This window comes from Pseudopodoces humilis, chromosome 4 (genome assembly GCF_049639895.1).
Source record: "Pseudopodoces humilis isolate 2021_Gansu_Grassland_sample_001 chromosome 4, ASM4963989v1, whole genome shotgun sequence".
NCBI lineage: Eukaryota > Metazoa > Chordata > Aves > Passeriformes > Paridae > Pseudopodoces > Pseudopodoces humilis.
The window spans coordinates 35,425,220-35,445,976 of record NC_142203.1 but is presented as its reverse complement, the minus strand read 5'-3'; the positions used below and the strand labels follow the sequence as shown (position 1 = coordinate 35,445,976).

The 20,757-nt window shown below is 39.3% G+C and overlaps 1 long non-coding RNA gene across 1 annotated transcript; it reads right to left on the bottom strand.

Moving 5' to 3' along the window:
• Positions 1 to 1,286: 1,286 nt before the first annotated feature.
• LOC106628545 (uncharacterized) lies at positions 1,287 to 15,800 on the bottom strand. The gene is made up of 3 exons (XR_001331961.2): positions 15,715 to 15,800; positions 13,431 to 13,525; positions 1,287 to 1,569 (listed from the first exon to the last, which is right to left on the bottom strand). It is a non-coding gene; the product is annotated as an uncharacterized LOC106628545 (long non-coding RNA).
• Positions 15,801 to 20,757: the final 4,957 nt, after the last annotated feature.

Below are 20,757 nucleotides of genomic sequence, written 5' to 3'. Positions count from 1 at the left end.
AATTCCTATTGAGACTTCACTGAGCAGAAAGTACAGTATCCTAACTGTTTATTAACAGCTCTTCGGAATGCGTTTCCAAGGCACAAAAGGACACTGACCTTGAAAATAGTATTTGGGTGGAAGTAAACGTCCAGGGTTTTCATTTTGCAAGTATGTAACCATAAAAGTTACAAAGCAAGTCACTTTTGAGAAGTACTCATCTTTTACGCTCATTAGATTGCAATCCAGCAATGACTGAACATGATATTTAAACAGTAGTGTTTTTGCCAATGAGTTGCATGATCAACACGAACTGCTAATGTTTTCTATTCTAAACCTTCTCAAAATGTCAAGTGTTCTTGTCAGCTGAGTTTAAGTGGCATAAAAGTAACTTTTGAAATTGTTGTTGATGAGATACCCTTGGGAAACTCAGTATATATACTAAAATTATATTCACAATATTCTCTAATCTCCCCTGCTGCAAAAGAATTAGGCTCCCAACTCACATTTCCATTGATGGTAATGTAGCACAGTCTGGGTCTTTCTTCCAGAAAAGACACTGAGCATTCTTAAATAACACAGGTCTTGTGCCCTGAATTTTCTCAAGTGGCAAGAAAATAAAAACCTAAATTAAAGAAATTCCTTTTAAAAACCTAGACCTGATAACTAACTCTGTTACAACCCTCGTAATTGCAGCACTGTTAATTTTTATATAGCTTTTTTACACACCAGATCACCAGCACAGCAGAAAAATTCACAGTTGTCTGAGTCACACTGGCTGTAGCAGATTCACAGATTTCTTCAGTCCCAGTTTCTTCTGTGCCTTGAAACATCGGAAAAAGGTAAGGAAACTGGTGCATTAGCTAAGGTCCTTGCCAAGGATTTGGAAGACCTGGGCTCAGTCCCCTGATACTCATGGTTATCGTGTGTGAAACTATAGGAGCCATACAGAACTGCTTGCAATAACAAACAGGCAGAACTTTGATGTGCCTGTCCAGAGGTCTCGCAGCCTCTGTTAGGTGCCTCCAGAGCTCTTTTGGCTCTTGCAGGGTCTCCTTTGGCCCAAAAACATCATCAGCCCATCAGTGCTGATGATGTTTGTTACACCATTTACAGCAAAGCCATGAATTAATTTTCTTCTAAATTTCTAATTAAGTCAAGATCATCATCGACACTGTATTTCCAGTGCCATGGATTTCACGTGTTGCAGATTAGGTGTTTCCTGAAGTCCCCTTTTTGACTACCAAGTGAATTATTTTTTACTCAAAGTATTTCCCAAAAATTTTGTTAGACAGTTGGAACTTTATTGGATTGCTAGCACAGGGACTGCACATTTGTGATCAGTGTTTGGTACTTTATTCACACATCAGAGAGTCACAGAATGGGTCAGGTTGGAAGGCAGCACAGTGGGTCATCTGGTCCAGCTTCCCTGCTCAAGAAGGGTCATCCTAGAGCACATGGCACAGGACTGTGTCCAGAAGGTTCTTGAATATATAAGATCTTTTACTCAGAAGATGCAGAAATGCCCTAAAGTCTCTGTTCACTTGTTGAAAGGCGAGTACTTCATGCTGTTGTTCCATGCGCAAGTGTCTGCAGTAATAAATAGTTATTTTGGACAGGGAAACTGTTTTCAGGTTTAGCACACCACAACAACTACAGTGGTGCAAAGCATAAGCATTTATAAAGATGAGCTTTCGTAAATGGCACTTCACGGGTAAAGTGAAAATAAGCAAAAAAATCTAAAAGCAGGGTAGAATTTATTATCTGTATTTTTATTATCTGATTTTGTATCTGCATTTTTTCACTTGACCTGTAGCAAGCATTAGATATCAGTTCCATTAAATAAACATTTCAGAATTTATTGCTTTCAAATTGCTAACTGCTCATTTGTGATCATTTAGTAACACTCAGTAATGATGTCTCTAGAACAAGTAATTCATGCCTAAACTGGCTTTCACGCTGCTGAAATGTAAAAGTTCAAGCATGCTGGTAGAACAAGTTGGCCTCCTAAGAACATTTCAGGGTCATTTCACATGTTTAATTGCATCTGGTCTTGTAACTCTGTTATGACACTCCAGGATCTAAAAGCCTGTTTTCACCCAGGTAATATTCAGTGCTGCAGCCTCATTTGCATTGTATTCACAAACTTAGCAAGTGGGTTGAAAAATGCACAGGGATATTCAGCAGATAGCTTAACCCACATCCAGAGATGTCCAGAATGTGGGTTACATACAGGTAGAAGAGGTAGAAGAATACAGCTGCCACATCCAGGTCAATGAGATGCATCTGGGTTCTCAGCCCATCCTTGCCTCAGCTGCCTTCCTCTGTGAACCAGGCAACTGGGCCAGTTGGCAATGCTGCTTAGCAGGGAGAGCACTTTCACTGTTAGCCCAAACTGCTCACAGTCCTGATAGTTGTAAAGTCCAGCATTTTGCAATATCGACTCACTGCCATGAAGTAGGAAATTAATCTTTAGAACAACACATAAGGTAGGAGCTTTCTTAATTACTAACAAGGATCACAAACCCCTCAACAAAGTACAGAGCCATAAATGCAGCAAAAAACATCCTACCAGTATGAATTTTTAGCCAAAACATCAGAAGCCAGGGGACTGATTAGAAGCAAAAGGCTACTCATTTTTGTATAAAATAATAGTAACTTTAATGCTTATAATTTTCAGGTGATTTATTTAGCCTTCACACACATCCACAATGAAGGACAGCAAAACAATTCTGTCTGTGCAACATGGGGATGACAAGGCAGCAAGAATACAGAATCTGCCCAGGACCAGCATGAGGAGTCTGGAATGCCTGGCTGCCAGCCCCATTCTCAAAATACATCGTTCCTTTCTAGAGACAGCAGCTGTTTGTTCTCTGACACTTACAGAGCATCTAAGATTATTTCCATTGAAGTTAATATTCTGTGTGGTCCAGTGAGAACAAAATAGGGTCATAGATGTTTAGGCTGGCCCAGTTTCACTGAAGGCTCCTGGTAAACCCATGGTTACACACAACTCTGTAATTATCAGGTTCATTTTGGGAAGCTGAGTGGCACATGAGGAAGGCTGGGGCAATAACACAAAGGCTGTGCACTCAGCTTTGTTCTGCCACAAGCATGGCCAGTCTTTTGGTCAGGGCAATTCCCATAGCCTGAAATGAAGCTGAAGGTTGCATGCACTCTGATATACTCCATTGCTATGGTGTGTACTTTGTGCAAGGAAAATCCAAGCATTGTTAGAGGTGTGTGCCTTCCACAAGGAAAATCCAAGCATTTTCCCAGCCTATGACTGATGCTCACACCAGAGATGCGAATGCATAATATCTTGGGCAAAAAGGCTTCCTCTAGGATATATGAGCATCGATCTGCATTTCAGTTGTGTGATGGGCTTGTCCATTCCATGACAAAGTGGGCATTGTGGGGTTCTAGGGAAAGTGGCTAATAAGGGTGTATAGACAGGAGAATTGTCCTGGCAACACAGGATCCAGATTTGAAGCCCCAGGAAGGATGTCCTTGTTATGCTCTAGTCTCTTTGTGAGACCTTGGGAACACATAAGCATTTTAACTTTTTTCCACAACAAAGCTGAGGATATAATTTTTTTTAAAAAATGCTATGTTAACCAAAATGTGATATTTTTAGCAGATTTTAAAGGTACTGTCTTCAATGCAGACTTGCATTGAAGCTGGTGGACAGTACTGTGTGACTTGAAGAAAGACCTTCTGACTTCAGTGCTTCCGACTTCCATCAGGTTCCTGCACAAACAGGACGCAGAAGCCAGGAGCCATGAGCCACTGACATTAGTATATCAGGAACAGCAGCATTTAAATGAATATACTCATTTCGACTGAAGAAAATTATGTCAATCTGACTGCTTATTACAAACTTTCCCCTGCTTTTTGGCCCTTGCTATATGTCCAGAGGGCATACTGAGACACTATAGGCATTTCCCTAGGGCAATCCTAAGTGCTGTGAAGCACTTTGGACATCCTTACTGTCACTGAAGAAATGCAGGTACCATGAAATGATAATAAAGCCCACATAAGAATCCCAAAGTGTGTCAAACAGCTAACACTGAGCCTTGCGTAATAACCTGCAATTAGCATGTAATGCCCAAGGCATTTGCACATTGACAACATGGTTTAATCCAGTAATAAAGTAGGCTAAAATGATTATTATAGCTAATAGTATTTTTAACAGAAGTGAAACTACAGAAAAGAAGCTACAGAAACATATCGATTTCAGCTGTGCCTCCCTGACATGTCTGTATAGATTTTGTTATTTACGGTCCATTTTTTCAAAAAGGACCCAAGGCAAATGTAGAAATCCCTGGTTGTATGAAATAGATGGTTGTGCATCAAAATGAGGGATTTGCATGTTTAACTGCCCATATTTGTATCCTTCTATCCAGTTTGCATATGCAAAGGCAAAGATTGTTATATTTATCAGTGCATAAATGAAAGGAGAAGAGATAAATGACCTGGTTTGCAGAGGTGCTGAGCACATGCAGTTTCCATTTATTTCAACTGGAGTGTGAAAAACAGGCCCTAAGTGACTGGCTCAAGCTCACACAATGCATGATTGTCAGTGCCAGGAAGAAAACCCAGAAATCCTTCCAGTCTAATCCTCCCCGTCTAAATCCTCCCCAGCCTAAGCTCTAGACACAGTCTCTCCAAGAAATAAAGAAAAAAAAAAAGAAAAGAAAAGAGAAAAAAATCTGTCCAATAGCCTCACTACACTCTTATTCCTATCTTAATTTGCTAAGAGAATAAAAAAAAGGGACATGAAAAACTCCTGCATAATCTTTAATGACTAGCAAATAATGCCAAGTAGGGCAAGTAAATATGTGTGAAGCATTGCTCACACACCCATCAACTTGCATGTGTGTCACAGATGGTTTTAGTGAAGAGCCAAAAAGAGAAAGAGAGAAAGGAAAAGGAAAACAAGTCCAGATAAAGAGTAAGCTAGAAAGAGAGACAAAGACATTCTCTGTTATTAAAAAAAAAAAACAACCTTAAAAATGCTACAAAAACTAATGATAAAAAACCCCACCATTCCCTTTCCTTGATAACGTGTAGGCTAATCTCTACATAAATAGAAATAACAGCCCTTTGAAATGGCAATGATTTGCTTGGAAAACATTCATTAAAAACGTCCTGCAATTATTGACTCTATCATTATTTCTTGGCAGCAGCTGAGTCTCACTGCATCTTGTGTTGTTTTTCCAATGAAAACCAGAGTATTGTTTGGGGAAAAAAAACCTACAAAAACAGAAACAAAAAAAAAATCAGACAAAAAAAAAACCCACAAGGACATTGTATTTGAAATATGTGCTTGGTGACATGGAGCTGATTGCCCAAAGGAATCAGGATACAGATATTTGTATTATTGTACACGTGAGTAGCTTGAATCATGTACTGCTCGCTCTCTTTGTTTGGATTATGCAGCTTGGCTGGGCAGCCATCCAAAAGATTCACATTAAATTCTAGCTATATTCAGCACAAAAGTCATCTAACATCAGAGAATCAAAGTTACATCAACCAACAAGCACTAAGGAATTGATAAGCCACTAAAATTAGGTCATCTTCTAGCAGCTGCTTTTGATGGATGAAGTAGAATTTAGCCTCAGGTTTTCTATTTAAAGATCTGTTACAGCATCTTTTCCTGCAGCTACAATGAGAACACAACAAAGTATAATGCTTCTGATTAAATGTTTAATCATTACTCTTTACTCTTCTGATTGTTTCTGCCATGGCACAGATTTACAGCACATGCTATTTGTAGCCTTCCTAGCCCTTTTTAAACTGGCATTAAAACAGTCAGGATTTTTAATTCCTTAGTTGAAAAACCTAATAAATTATTTTTTAAAAAATGGGTAAAAAACTTTCAAAGCTGTTTACTTGGCACATTTAAAGAGACAGACTTTCATTTCTGAAACTCAAAATGAGTAAGCAATTATCCCACCACTGTGCCCTGTGGAAGAATCACCACATCGCTAGGAACTGTATGAATACAAAAGTACATATCTGTGCACAAGTACATGAGACGGCTAAGGAAATTCTTATGTTTCTATGATTTTATTTGTGGCTACTTTTTGGGAAATTATCTCATTAAATCTAATTAACATATACTTTTAAAAGTACTAGCTAGTGCACTGGGCTATCTTTGGTCATTAGTGACCAGCATTATAATTGCTAGAATACAACATATGCCCTACTAAGACATGCTTGTGGTATCAGGTTAATACAAATAGTTCCATCATTATCATCATTAGCATCAAAACCATGACACAGCTTTAGAAGAGAGTTCAAAAGGAAATAAACAAAAAAACCTGAATTAATTTCAAATACATAGAACCTGCCCTTGACCTGTTCAGAAGGTCAGCTGGCTGCAGCTTGTGTAAAACACTGTTGTGTCATCATTTCATAGATGAAGCTAATGCAGGACTTCATTGTCATGGCTTTCAATACGACATCTCTCATGTCTGTTAAAATCAGTAGAATCTTATTTAAATAACCTTGAAAAATAGGAAGGGAAAAGAAACTACATCCATCCAACAGAAAAATGAAGTAAATAGTCGTCTGCCTTTTCAAGTAAAAAAAATGATAGGGGAGAAAGACTGAAAAATATAGTACATGACAATGCCACATAAGACACATAACTTTCTACAAATGACAGCCACGTGCATGCTGCTCTATAGCAGTCATCCTCTGTGTTCCCTTCTGCCAGCCTTGTAAGTGGGCTGTTGCTGGGTAAGAGTCATAAGAGGTTGAAACTCGCTGTCGTTTCCATTCCAAATTTGGTGTGCCCAGTCTTTATTACTTGCGAAAGCAACATTATGCACTGTAATTCAAAGTCTAAATCTAGCTTTTTCCAGCTACATACCTCTTCTTCAACAGAAAGACTAAACTGGGGCGGGGGAGAGGAAGGGGGGGAATGTGTAATAATATGTCTGGAGTAGACAACACATCTGAAACTTTTTCTTTTCAAGGAAGAATTCTTTGCAGGAAGAATGTAAATGAGTTTAATTTATCAGTTCTGCTTAGTACTGTATTCTGCTTGGATCTCAAGCTAATCAGCTTTGTCTTTTGCTTGGGGCCTCGGAGAAAAAGCCAGCCAGGGAGCCAGCTTGTAGGTGCCTATCTGGCTCATGGAATAGGACATCTGGTGAGATGGGGATGCTTTGATGACACATAAATTTCTGACAACCTCAGCTGAAGGCTGTCTGTCATAACATCTGCTGTCTTACTGCACTATGACCATGCTATGCATTGAGCATATCTGATATTACACTATGTAAAACTTGGAATGCCAGTTTTGACTGGCCTAAGTAGAAGTAAGACAAAAATGCCTCTTCTCTGCTCTAGCTGGCCCCCTTGTCATATCTTAGTATTAACATCCTCTCTGTTCATTTGTTTACTAACAGTTACCTCATCACCTCCTTATAACTGTGTCCTTAAGGCAAAACTGGCCAAAGATGCCAGAGTACAACAAGAGTTTGCTTACTTTGTGATATTGCATCTCTGCATCAATCTAAGGAAATAAACACAATGTCCTCTATTGTTAAACAAAATACCCAACCCTTTTTCCACTAACTAAAACCATGTATTTTTACAAGGTCCACAAAGTTTGTTTAACTGAGGACAGAAAAGAAGAATAATATTTTCAGGAGAAGCTGTATTATCCTGGTAACTTTTTCTGGCAGTGGACCTCATTTAAAGTTAAACCAATTACTGAATCTTTCAAAATATTTTTATTCTTGACAGTGACAAACATGCATAAATGACAGTGGAAGTTTAGTTTACACAGTATACTGAATCTTATATGAATCTCAACACAATGTAACATTATTTAACCCATGACCATATACTAAAACTTGATTGTTCCAAAATGGACATGAGGCACTCTTGAAAAATCCAATGGGACAATTTATCACTTGACAGTTTAAAAAAGTACTGTTTCTATTATAGTTTCAAAAAAATCTTTCTTTTACCTGTTTCTTTTCCTAGGGTTACTTGCTTCAACAAATAATGTGATGATCAGAATTTAGGGATAATCTAAGAAGGAAGAATAGCTGCCCTTCTCTTTTGTGCTGTTGCCAGCTTTATCAACTGTCAACATTCTTGAAAAGATAAATGGAGATAAAAATAAAACACTAGAAAAAAAATACAAAAAAGAAGACAGTGCAGCAGTTTCTCATATTTAGGGCATTTGTTTGGTATACTACAGTTCCTAGTTTTGATAAAATGCTGTGTTTTTAAATATCAGATTTGTCATTGTGATTGTGAGAAACTGTACTTTGTCAAAAATAATGTGAGGAATTGAAAACAGATCAAATCACATTATTATGAGCCGTAGTTCTATTCACCAGGTATGAAAGCTCTAATAGTTGTAGCTCTTCTTGCTTGCCCACACATAGTTGCTATGCATTATGTTCCAAAACATAAACGCAGAAACCTGCTGCCAAGAGTCAGTAAGAAGAGGAAAATCATGGTTACACATCTTCTTTGATGAGACTACCTTCTTCTTTTAGGTCTCTTTGTTTCTGCCTGTGTCAGAAGAGTTTTGCCATCCTATCTGTGTCTTCTTGGAAGGGCAATATGTCCTATTTCCTCTTAAAGGTTGAGGGTTTGGCAAGGAACATTCTGATCTTCTAAGAGTGAACAAACATTGTGCAAGATCTCATTACAGAGATCCCAAGTTGCCAGCCTAAAATGCTTTACCAGGCAATCACTATTTCCTGGGTATGCTTATGAACCACAAGGAGCTGGATATTTATGCAGCTTGCAGAATGCTGCGCATATAAAAATCAGCTACAAGAGGGAAAAAATGTTTATGGAAGAAAAGGTTGGTATACACTGACACATTTTGATGGGTCACTAATCTAAACAAGCCAAAGCAAAGATTAAGCTGACAGTATGAGGTTTGGTTTGTGGTCATGTGTGCTGAGGAACCAGCTGTGCCAGCTGTCTTTCAGAAAGTGCTCATGTTGTTTTCCATACCCATGAACTGCACTGGAGAAGAAAACTGTGAAAAGAATAATTAGACTCACAAAATCAAGCCCTTGAACCTGGGTAAATTAAGCAATAGGATTAAGGTTTTTCTCTGCCTCTTAATTGAGCCCCCCCATCATGCTCCCTGAGCTCAGTTCCCGTGGCCAAGTTTAGTTACACACTTCATACCTATAGACAAGTAAATAATGTAAAACACGGTCAGATATTCTGCTAGAACCTTGCCTTCTTTCAGTGAATGGGCAGTTACTCAATACTTATGTTTATCCTACTCATTCAGCATGAGATCTCAGGTGTCATTTGCTGCATGCTTTTCAAACCCTACAAGCAAAAGAGAAATTTTCTTTTTCTCAGGCTTTTATCTGGCTTCTACATTATAATATGTTCACATTGTTTCCTGTTTAGCTTTTTATTTTCCCTTTAAATAAACCTGAATACATTTACTAAAAGTGTGATGTCATTACTAGTATTTTTAGATGCACAAAGAGATGAGTTTCAGTGAGAAAAAAAGTTAAATTTGTCTATACAGTAAGCTAATTTGTGTGGCCAGTTTGAGTTGCCAGCTCCAATTCTCAGTACTCAAGAGCACTCTATATTTGCCGAACATGATTCTCACTGCCATCAGTTTCTGCTGTGAGGGTTTGGTATTTCTGCATATCAGATCAACACCTCTAAACATGGATATTCCTAAATCAAGAACCTACTGTTCTTCCCCAGCCATCTAGGTCCTTCTCTTCACCTGCTACTTCTCACCTTTTCACTGACTGCATTGCACCAAAGCTGCCATCTTCCCCTCCTACCAGGTCAGTAATATTTGGATTGCAGCAAGGGTAGCACATTTACTCTGTGTCTAGTATTTAGCTCCAGATAACGGCTGGCAGCAGCAATTTCAAGTGAAATTTGCAAAGAAAAGTCTCCTCCCTTTTGTGTATATGCATGCATATGTGTGTAGAAGAGGTGACTGAAGTAGAAAATTATAATTTTCCCTTGTCCAAAGCCTTTGATCACATCTCTTTCTATCCTGCAGCTTGTTGCTGAAGGTATAGAACCCACTTTGGGGTGTTCTACCCCTTTAACCTTTCCCCCGCTGTTTCCACAGAGGTTTGGGCTGGGGTTGCTTATCTAGGGCCAAGACCCATAATTGTGGATGGTTTTAAAGGTATGGTGAGAATAACATGAACGACAACAAGAAATAAGAATGTCCACTAAATAAAAAGGAAAAAAAATATCACACTCAGGAATTTGTTTAAAGCCAGACCAGGCTTCTTTCTAAGTGCAGTGGTGGAGGACCCACATCTCAGAACTGTGAAATCAAGTAGACAAAACCCATTTTATGTGTGTTACTAGGGGATGATTTGAACACATTGTACCAGACCTTTTCCACTAAGATTCCTAGAATTAAAGCTTACTCTTGTGATGCTGCCGGCAGCCTGTGTAAGCTTTGCCTAGCTGAAGTGGTCAAGAAAGGTACATTCACAGCTATATCAAGGCCTTTCCAACTTACTGGCAATAGCAGTAATGAATATACGAAATATTTTACTTCCATTTCCCTTACCATATATAGCAATTATTCTGTCATTCATCAAATGTACACAAATTTCTTTTCATATGTAAATAGACCATTTGCTTCACAGCTCTAGCCAAACAGTTGTGCAGTTCTTTGTTAAGAAGATAATATATTTAATGATGGAGTGCCTTGTTTCCATTGTATGGAACAGGTGTTGTTTAATGGCACAGGCATTGTAACATTATATTCCTTTATTAATGTGAGTGTAACGAACATATTGTAGAGACATGAATGTACTGGTCTCATGGTTAGGGTTAGTGGTTTCTTATGATGTGGTAAGTGTAGGATAGTGGCTTAGATTCAGACTGCAGAGAAGCAGGAGTTCATTATAGCAAATCCAAGTGATGTGGCTGGTTTTGGCCCTTGTTCACTTTTGAAAAGCAGAGAATACATGAAAGACTTCATGGAAAATGTGCAAGTTATTCAGTGTGGTTAATTCTATGTTGGCTTTGCTCCCATCTTCTTTTAAGACTGTGTATGTGAACATGCTTTCTGAAACAGCAAAACCAATCTGCAATGCATTTATGTTGCTTTTGGATACATCACAATCCCTAGTATCATATTTCACAAAGTAACCTGTCTTCAAATATGAGGGAAGAAGTCTCTAGGTGATCCACTAAAGCTATGAAACAATGCTCACTTGGATAGTGCAGCTACAAAAAGTGGGTCCTTTGCTCTTTTTCACATATGCTGCCACATTTTAAGAGTTTCTGCTCTTAGTGTTACCTAGAACTGCTGTTCAGCCAACTGGCAAGGTAGCTACAGCTGCACAGGCAAACAGGTGAATATGTAAAGCAACTAAAGAATCTGATTTTTCCTATTGTATGAAATTACTCATTTAGTATCAGTCAGAGGGCCAGAACTGACAAGTGCAAGGAAATGCTGGCAGTGGCCATTTGCTTTATGAAACTCAAATGTCTGCTTCAGTTTGTTAGTACACATCTAATCTTTTTTCTCAAGTGCCTCATGCTAGCTTTGATGCCCTATGTCTCATTATGTAATGCATTAAAACTATCTTTTTTTTTTTTTCTTTTTTTTTTTTTTTTTTCCTACCATTTTGGAAGCATTGCCTTTAAAAATCAAGGTATGTAATGAAGTGATTCTGTTAGAGAAAAGTTAACAAATGTGATTAAATCCTCACCTCTGTACTCTACCTCCTAATATATGACATATCTTAGTTTTTGTTTCATCTGGCAATTTAATAATCTTGATCATGTTAATCAGTATTTCACTTCCATCCGTAATGCTAATGGGTCCTTTCAAAGCACCTTGTATAGGTCAGCCACAACCACTTTCCTAGTAAAGCAAATGATAGCATCCCATTAATGATTTTCATTGCTACTTTCTGAATTCCATCAGTTCCCAAAGTTTTACTTTCAGTGAAGGATCAACAAGAGAACAAGGTAGCTATGAAATGAAGTGCTAATATGATTCAAGTATTTTCACTCTTCTCTTTAATCTTCTTTACATTTTTGAAAGCAACTGAACAAATACCCCCATGAAGTTGTTCAGCTTTTCTTTTTGCTTAAACTGAAAAACATTCTGGTCTTATTTTCTTCTCACTAACACAAATTTTGCAATATTCCATCTCCAATTGCAGCTGAATTTCTTTACATTTACAACTCAGTAAACAAGAGGACAAACAGATTCATTACCTGCTTTCCAATTTTCTCCCATGAGGCTTGGGATCAAGGCATGGTTCAATTCCAGGAAGAGAGGAAATCACCTCTATGTTCATGGTCAGTCACAAACTGGGGTGAGTGAAAAGTTCCCACACATGATGATCCCTAAGCCCTGGAAGCTCAGCCCAGATAACTGTGCTTGAACTTGCCATGGGTATGTAGGACAGACAAAACATTTGGGACCTTTATTTGAGCCACTTCACAGATTTGCTGCCATATGTTAAGTCAGTTGCAAACATTGTGCCTTTCCTCTCAAACCAGGCTCTGCCCCACATCTCATTTCATCCTCTTAACTCAGGCAACAGCATCAGTCTTCTTGTCCCTCTCATTTCACTCTCTCTTCCTGAAGACCCAATTTCTTCTATGAAAACTGGTTTTACTGAGCCATCTCCCAAACCTACTGCAGGTTACAGAGAGCAGGGGAGTCATCATCCAAGGGCACATTGGTTCATTTTGCACTGTAATAGTGACACGTGCTACAGATGCTCATACGTGATAGGCATTCCTGTCTTGGCCATGGCCTATCCAGACATTGTAGAGGCACACCCTGAAATACAGCCTCTTCCCAAAGCAATTTGTCTGCCTAGCAAGCAGGACTGACAATGGATTTGTTTTGAGTGGAGGCATGGGCAATTCGTCTACTGTTACAAAACACGACAGAAAACTGTGAGCAAATGCAACTTTTGGCTTCCCGACACAATACTGTATCCGACAAGCCACATCAGGCTTTACTTAAATAGTTTTTAACTGAATTTATTATTAACCAGAATGAATTCTATAACAAGATGGGAATAGTAGCCAGCAGCCAGCTGTGGCAGACCACACAGCTTTCCTGTTACATGTTTCAGCCTGGCTGCTGCTCATCCCTCTGAGGACACAGACCACAGCACAGGATTGATCACACAGGTTGCATTATCAGCTCTTCTCTTTATTAATACCTTGGTTTTGTCACCTGCCATCAGAGACTCAGGACCGGTCTTTTAAGTATGCCTGTCATGTAAATCAGATTTTAAAAAAATCACACTGTCCAGGGTGAAACTGACAGCACAGCCCGGTTTATCTACCAAATCACTCTGCAACCTGGACTTCAAAAGGAAAGGCAGCAGGGTAAGTTAAATCCATACATGATCCTGAGTGGACACTGCTCAGACATCTTTGTTACACAGACTTCAAGGCTACAATACACAGCTTTATACCTAAACTGGAACCAGAGTGGGCCAAGTAGTTCTCCTATTTCTCCCACGGTAAAGATAGTGTAAAACTTTCAGCAGCATCCTCTGAACTAGCTGTCCTGCGAAATGCAAACATAATGCATTACATGACAGTTACAGACACATGAGGTATCACACTCAATATTAATTTTTCTCAGAGTACACTTCTACCCGTATCAGGAGATCACATTGTTTTCTGCAGCAAGAGCTTTTCTTAACTGATGGAAAAATAATCTGATGTTGGCCAAGAGAAACGCTATTTCTCTAAAGAGGAAAATGAAAATAATATATTCTTAAATGGACAAAAAGAAATCTCTGACTGGTAGAAAAAGACAAACAAATTCTGTTCACAGCTCTGCATCTGTCTGTGATACTGGCCAACTTACCTTGAATTGTCAGCAATGTAGCTAAGAGCAAATTGTGACCAGTAACTATGTTGCATTGTATCTTACTATAAAAAGAATTACTAGCATGCAAAGTGATACCTAATCACAGCAGCATGAAAACAGAAAAGCAGGTAGGTAAGGAAGACAGGAGATACAAGGTTTTCCAGAAATAATTGTCCCTGAACAATAGAGGTTCTCTGTGCAAAAGCCTTTTAGTGGGAAGATCAGTATCTTTCAACTATTATTTTGGAAATACTACTCTTCCTTAATAGAATAAACCTATTAATATTGCCCTGGAGCACTTAAGAGAAAATAAATGCATTACAATATTTTAAGAAGAAATCATCTGTCTCCAAATTTGTATTTTCCACCCCAAAAAGAATAATATTATTGAAAATAATCAGTACAGACTTTCCTTCAGGAAACTTTTAATGCTTTTTCTTCAAAGGTTTATGAAGACTAAAGAAGGCTCAAGCATCTGTGTGAACCTAGAGCCTATACAGCTAACAGAGATGCAGTAATCAGTGTCAGCATGATTCACTCTTTCTATAAATTTGCCTGTGACATATACGGGTACAATGCAGCTGTTGTATGGTCTCAGGCAGAGTGCAAGGGAGAGTCAAGTCATATGGGTGCTAAAATGATGTCACTAAACATAGCTATCATTAAATTATTTTTAAAGTTTTAACACGGAAACATGATACTACTAGCCAACAGTTACTGGACAGACCAGCTGGGGGGATCTACTAGCAGCATAATTCACAACATAGACATTCAAGACATTGCATACGAATCTTAAAATAAGCAAAAAGAGGGGTAGAATTCCAGAATTATTTTTAAAACAAATTTCATAACAACCCTATCCATCATGCCAGCTACTCAGTGCTTCTGGACACTCCCTAGTAACTGCTGTGGTCTCGCTATCATGATCTCATCTTGAATTGTCATTACATAATGAGCTAAAAAATAGTATCTTGTTATCAGTGCAGAAAAACCCCTTGTATTCTAAACAGAAAATGAACTCACAATTTATAGATACTAGTTGCTATGTTTTCTTCCATCAGCTTCCTAAAAACCTACTTGCTAGTGACCTTTTGTGATTCAAATTTTCTTCTTTGCCTGTTGACAGCTGATGGGTGGCATACAAGCTAGAAGGGGCCAGAGTGGAGCAAATGGCACAGCAAGAATTTCTACAGCAGCACCACACATGGCACATTTAGCAAGGAAACTCAGAGCACAGGTCATGCTGCACCAGCATGCAAGATGAGCTTTAGTAGGTGACAGGACTCCAGAGCGGAAGGGTTTCCTTGCAACAACTACCATTACCTGGAGCTACTATGATGTTGTATTGTGAGAACACTACTTAAGAAATAAAGCTTTTTTTTTTTTTTTTTTAAGTGATAATAATCATGTTTACACATTCTCACACTACAGACTTCTACTTAATGAGCTAATATATTCCTCAAGTTATGCAACACTCCCATAAGATTTTTCAGATTACAAATGGATTTTTTTCTAGGCACCATATTGCCATGTAGCCTGAAATTATCAACCGACCTGCATTAATTCAGAACTTCTGAAAAGTCATTATGCAACATTGCAACAGAGGTACAGGAGCAGAGGTTAGTCATTACCATGGCCCTAAGTGAAGTGACAGCACTAAAACCACATTAGGGAAAAATTTCAAAAGGCTACACCTACAGTGTCTAAGTAAAGAACGTAAATGAAGTGTTAATTGAAAGTCAGAGAAGTAGCAAGTTATGAAAATAAGATAGTAAGATTTACAGAGGAAAGAGAGACTGCTGATTGAAGAGAAATTATTTATAAGGCAAACTGCTGTAATTTGGATAAAAACTCTCCAGGAGAAGACAATTTGATATTACCTTATTTATGTTGAATTAAACACCATGAGAGATAATTCTTGAAGATGCTAAATCCATACACTGGGGATCTCAGCAGGGAAGACTGACCATGCCTGACATTTAGGATTAAATGGCATGAGGTTGCGCTGTTCTTTTCATTTGCCCTCTGTACTACTCCATTACAGCCTGCTGGTGATATGCTCAGAAGGAAACCTGAGCTGCCCTCAACAGTAATGAAGTGCCATTGTGTTACAACAGCATGCTTAACTTACATGTTTCAGTGTTATTTTTGACAGCCATGTGAAAAAACCCCAAAAATGTGTGTGTGTGTGCATGCATGAGTACATTAAATTCAATTCACATGAGCAGCAGGCATAATTCTTTCCCAGAAATGAGTATAGTATCAAGGCTTAGGTTTTCTAAAAGTGTTTTTTCCTATCTGATGCTTATTTGGGCAAGGAGAAATCTGCTTGTCCTACAGGGAGACACAGCAGCAGCTTGCAGTAGTACATCTGCCTTCCCTCCCAGCCCAACCTTTAGCATTTTCCCAGTGCTACTGCATTCCTATATACAAATTAATCATGGTACTGGAAGCAAATCTCAGTCCTTGCCTCATGCCTTCTCTGTCCCAGGACCCAGATCTATCTCAGTCTATGATGGATCACCAGGCTTCAACACAGAGCTTGAGTGGTGCAGCAGGACTGAAACAGTGCTTGTATGTAAGGGTAATGCCATTTCTAATGCAAATATAAGGTGTTTGCAAACCCACCTGCATCAATGCTGAGAAACCCAAGCTGCTGATAAGCTTTCATCCAGGCAGTGTAGCATCTGAAGAGAAGTGTCTCCCACAATTATTCCTCCCCATGGTCTCAGAGTGTCCTTCACATGATGGATAAGTCAGGAAAGAAGAGCAGGATGAAAAATATCTAGCTGCCATATTTATGGCAGGTGAGGAGATCAGGATACTATGGACAACTCCAAGTTAACTTCAAACAAAACCAACTCAGGTATCAGGTTGCTTTGGTTCATACCACCTGGAGCTCTCTGCAAACTACCTTGCAATCCTTCTTCAGCAGCATGGCCTCATTTCTGGCAGAAACAAAACAACTATTAGTGGCATTTGGCAAACAAAACAAGTGGCATTTGGAAGATATTTTCCTTGTCATGGCAACACATACAACAACCTTTGTGGATGGCAAGAGATTGCTGGGCTTGAACAGGCAAGGCTCTTCTCTTGCAATAATAACAGATGACAATTTAAAAGACCCAAAGAGCAACATTAAAGAGTTGCTGGATGGGGAGCAGTGATGAGGTTCCCTTGAGGAAGGAGAATATTTGGCATGGCTATGACATATGGTTAGTGAAGATCTGTGTAAGTTGCTGGCCATATTGGCCAGGACCAGGGCAGTGATTGTCCTCTTATCCTCAGCACTGATAAGGCCACACCTGGAATCCTGTGCTCAGTTTTGGACCACTCATTACAAGAAGGACATTGAGATGCTGAAGATTGTCCAGAAGGGCAATCGAGTTGATGAAGGGTCTGGAACACAAGTTCTTTGAGGAGAGGCTAAGAGAGCTTGGTTGTTTAGCCTGGAGAAAAGGAGGCCCAGGGGAGATTTTATGCTGTCTACATCTGCCTAAAAGAAGATTATGGCAAGGTAGGTCTTGGCCTCTTTCACAGATTATAAGTGGCAGAATGAGAGGAAATAGCTTCAAGTTGCCCCTCAGTTTGGGGCGGAATTGGATATGGGAAAAAATGTCTTCAGCAGAAGGGCTGAAGTTGGAACTGGCTTTCCAGGAAGTGGTTAAATCACCACCATCCCTGAAGGTATTTAAAAGATGTGTAGATGTGGTGCTTAGGGGTATGATCTACTGGTGGGCTTAGCAGTATTAGCATTAAGTTTGGGCTTGATGATCTTTTCCAATCTAAATGATTAAACTATTCTAGGCCACCTAAACATCTGTAAGCTGTACCTGGTTTCTGCTGAGTCATTTGGTGCCTTTGTGCAAGTCAAAACTTTGTGAAGAAAGTGTCTCAGTTTCTTCCCTTTGAAAGCAGAATAATGTTTACTTAGCAGAGTAAACCTCAGAAACACCAAAAGACTGCCCTGCACTTTGAAGCTCACAGATACCATTTTACAACAGAGTCATTCCATTTTCTCCTCCTGCTGTTTTCCATACCAAAATGAAATTATTCCATGAACACTGAAATGAAACCTGGTTACTAATGGAGGTCAAACCTTTGTCCCTTCAGATTTCTTTGCCCAGTCACCTGTGCCCAAACCTGACTCATCAGTCCCCACTGTGTTTCTTTATGCACAAAACTGTGTGTACTGTTCCAAGGAGCCCCATGTTGACTGCTGGCAATTTCTGTATCCTCCTTCCCCTCTACAGAGGTACTAACTCTGTCTCTCTTCTTCTAGACAGAAAGCAGTTTCCACAAACCTAGTCAAAATATAATTATTCCAACTCTTCAAATCCAGCCGAAGACTGAACAAGTTCAGAAGCTGCTTGTGAGGGCAAATAGCAGACAGACAGACTAATCATAAAGGAAGATTGCATAAGCATCATTTTCTTATGAAACCAAGCTACAGTAGAATTAGGAGATTCAACATGATGTTCCACAGGGACTGTAATTCATCCACCTTATACAATTTATCATACACCAACATTTTTCATTTCACAGAGCAACACAAAATATTACGCAGGAAAAAGAAGAGCTGATCCCTCATTATAGTTGTTCTAGGGGTCACGAACCTCACTATGTGTTTTGCAAGCAGATATAAAAAATTAACTACTGTACTGAATAATTTCACTTAGAGTTAAAATCTATAGGGTGAATAAACAGAACCAGGATTTGGATGTATCATCAAATCACTATAAAGCTAAGTTACACTATTTTAACTAACTAAAATATCAATGAATCACAGACATCTACAGGAATACTGGTCACCCTTCTAAATTTCAGTAGATACGGCATAGTCTTCCTCACAGTCATGTACAACTACCTAAATGTGGCTCCCACAGCTCAGCTCCATTCTGCAGCTGTTTTGCAGTGGTGTACATGCTTTACATTTTGGTATTATGCACACTTCACTTTATAACGTGTGAGCTTTCTGCTTAATTTAAGTTCCTCATTCCATTTGTGGTTGCCATCAAAGTATTTAACCTTGTTTATAACTTACAGAACTGAAGAGTTACCTCAACAATATTGAAGCCTATGCCGTCCTGATGACCTGCATCCAGCCATTTTAAATCAACAAACATATCTTTTCCCTGACCCTTTTGAGCTTTTGTTCAAAAGTTTGAAGGCTGCTTACTGACAAGTGATTTGTTTCCATTAGAACATGCCTCATTCCAGCCATCCGTGACCATTTTGTACTTAGGGCTTTATAACCAGCACGTCTCAACATTCCTAAAATCCCAGAGAGGATCTGAAAATAGAATAAGAAATGAGCATTTAAATTAAAAGCAACAGCACTTGCATGAAGCTGCCAGGTTTTTATGGTAGATAGTGTCTTTTTGCCCACCCCCACTCTCTCTACTCCCCCTTTTTCTCAGGGTTGTAAGCTATGTTTTCCATAATATTTTGCAATGCCACCTAGGGTTACATTTACTCTATTTATAGGGGCCTGTTTCAGAGTGAAACAGGTGTCAGATTGAGTGAAGCTGTTGTCAGCATACAAGTCCTCTTGGGGAGGGGATGGGAGGTTTACTACTTTCTGTACTTGGGGAATTTACAGTCTGATCGCTAATCTCTCTGCAGGGCTCAGTAGGAGGAGGGGGGAAAGCAGGAAAACAGTGGAAGGAAAGGTTAGCTTTCTGCTGGAGCTATGCACTGTTGCCTCTACCCCAGATCCATGTAACCAGACCTTTGCTTTTTTTCATGTGCTGAAACTGATCTGAGTGTTTGTAAAAGGGGCCAAATAGACAGCTTGTCCTGAGGAATGAATTCCTTCCAACAGAAATGAAACAGAGTTCAGCTGAGAATCGGGCAACTGAAGACCCCTGTCCCACCTGTATCCCACCCACTCCTATCTGTTGATTACACCAGGGACCAGTCCCAGGGAACAAAGATCAGCATAATGCTTCCATGCCTCTTCATCTCATGCCACATTTGGCATTATTGTATCCTGAATAGCAGTCCATTAACATCACAATCAGGAACGCTGCAAGGACACAACCTACAGAACACTGTGCTAATGGTGTGCAGCAATAAATACCAGCATAAAGTGTCCCTAGCACACTGAGCTCAGAGTCAGACCACGAAGGCAATGGGTATGTGAAAACAGGAAGGGGGTGGCATAGAAAGATGAGGTAACACTAAAAAAATAGTTTAGAGAAAAGAAGTCACAGCTCCTTGCTCACCTTCACTTTGTTTGCAGGATGACATGCTTATTGCCTAGGCAGTGATTTGTAAGACTTAAATAGAGACCACTAAGACAGCTGACACAGACCAGTAGCAGTTAATGAATTGTTGCAACTATTAATCACTACCTATACCAAAACAAAGACACCAGAACACACCAGACATGCTACAGTGGCAAGGAAAAGAGTTGCTACTTTTTCAGGAACACCTCCAATCTGCAGAATTCAATTTGACACACAGAGGGAGGACAAAGGTAATGTGATAAAACTCAGACAACTGACATGAGGAAGAAGAATGACTGGCTTTTCTTGCTGAGAACATTTAACGCAGAAATTAGTGCCCTTTATGCACAGCATAGAAAGCAGGTCTTTGGGAAGTGTGGGAATAAGAATCTCACAAATGGCATCAATGTGTAGGGAGAACCTGAGAGATGTGCAGCATCAAAGCCAGATGCTGGTGTGCACCATAAAGACTAGAAGAAGAGCTGTCAGGGTGAAGATAGTGTGAAAGGACAACAGAGACCATTTGATAAGTAAGATGACATGTATGTAATGATTTAGAGGTATCTTGGACTTACCTGGCATCACTAGCATACCAGTCTGGCCATATGATGTACATTTTTTAATTATTCACAGGTATTCATCAGGAACTGGAAGCTAACAACTTCCATAACACCTGAAACTGAGAGGATCTTT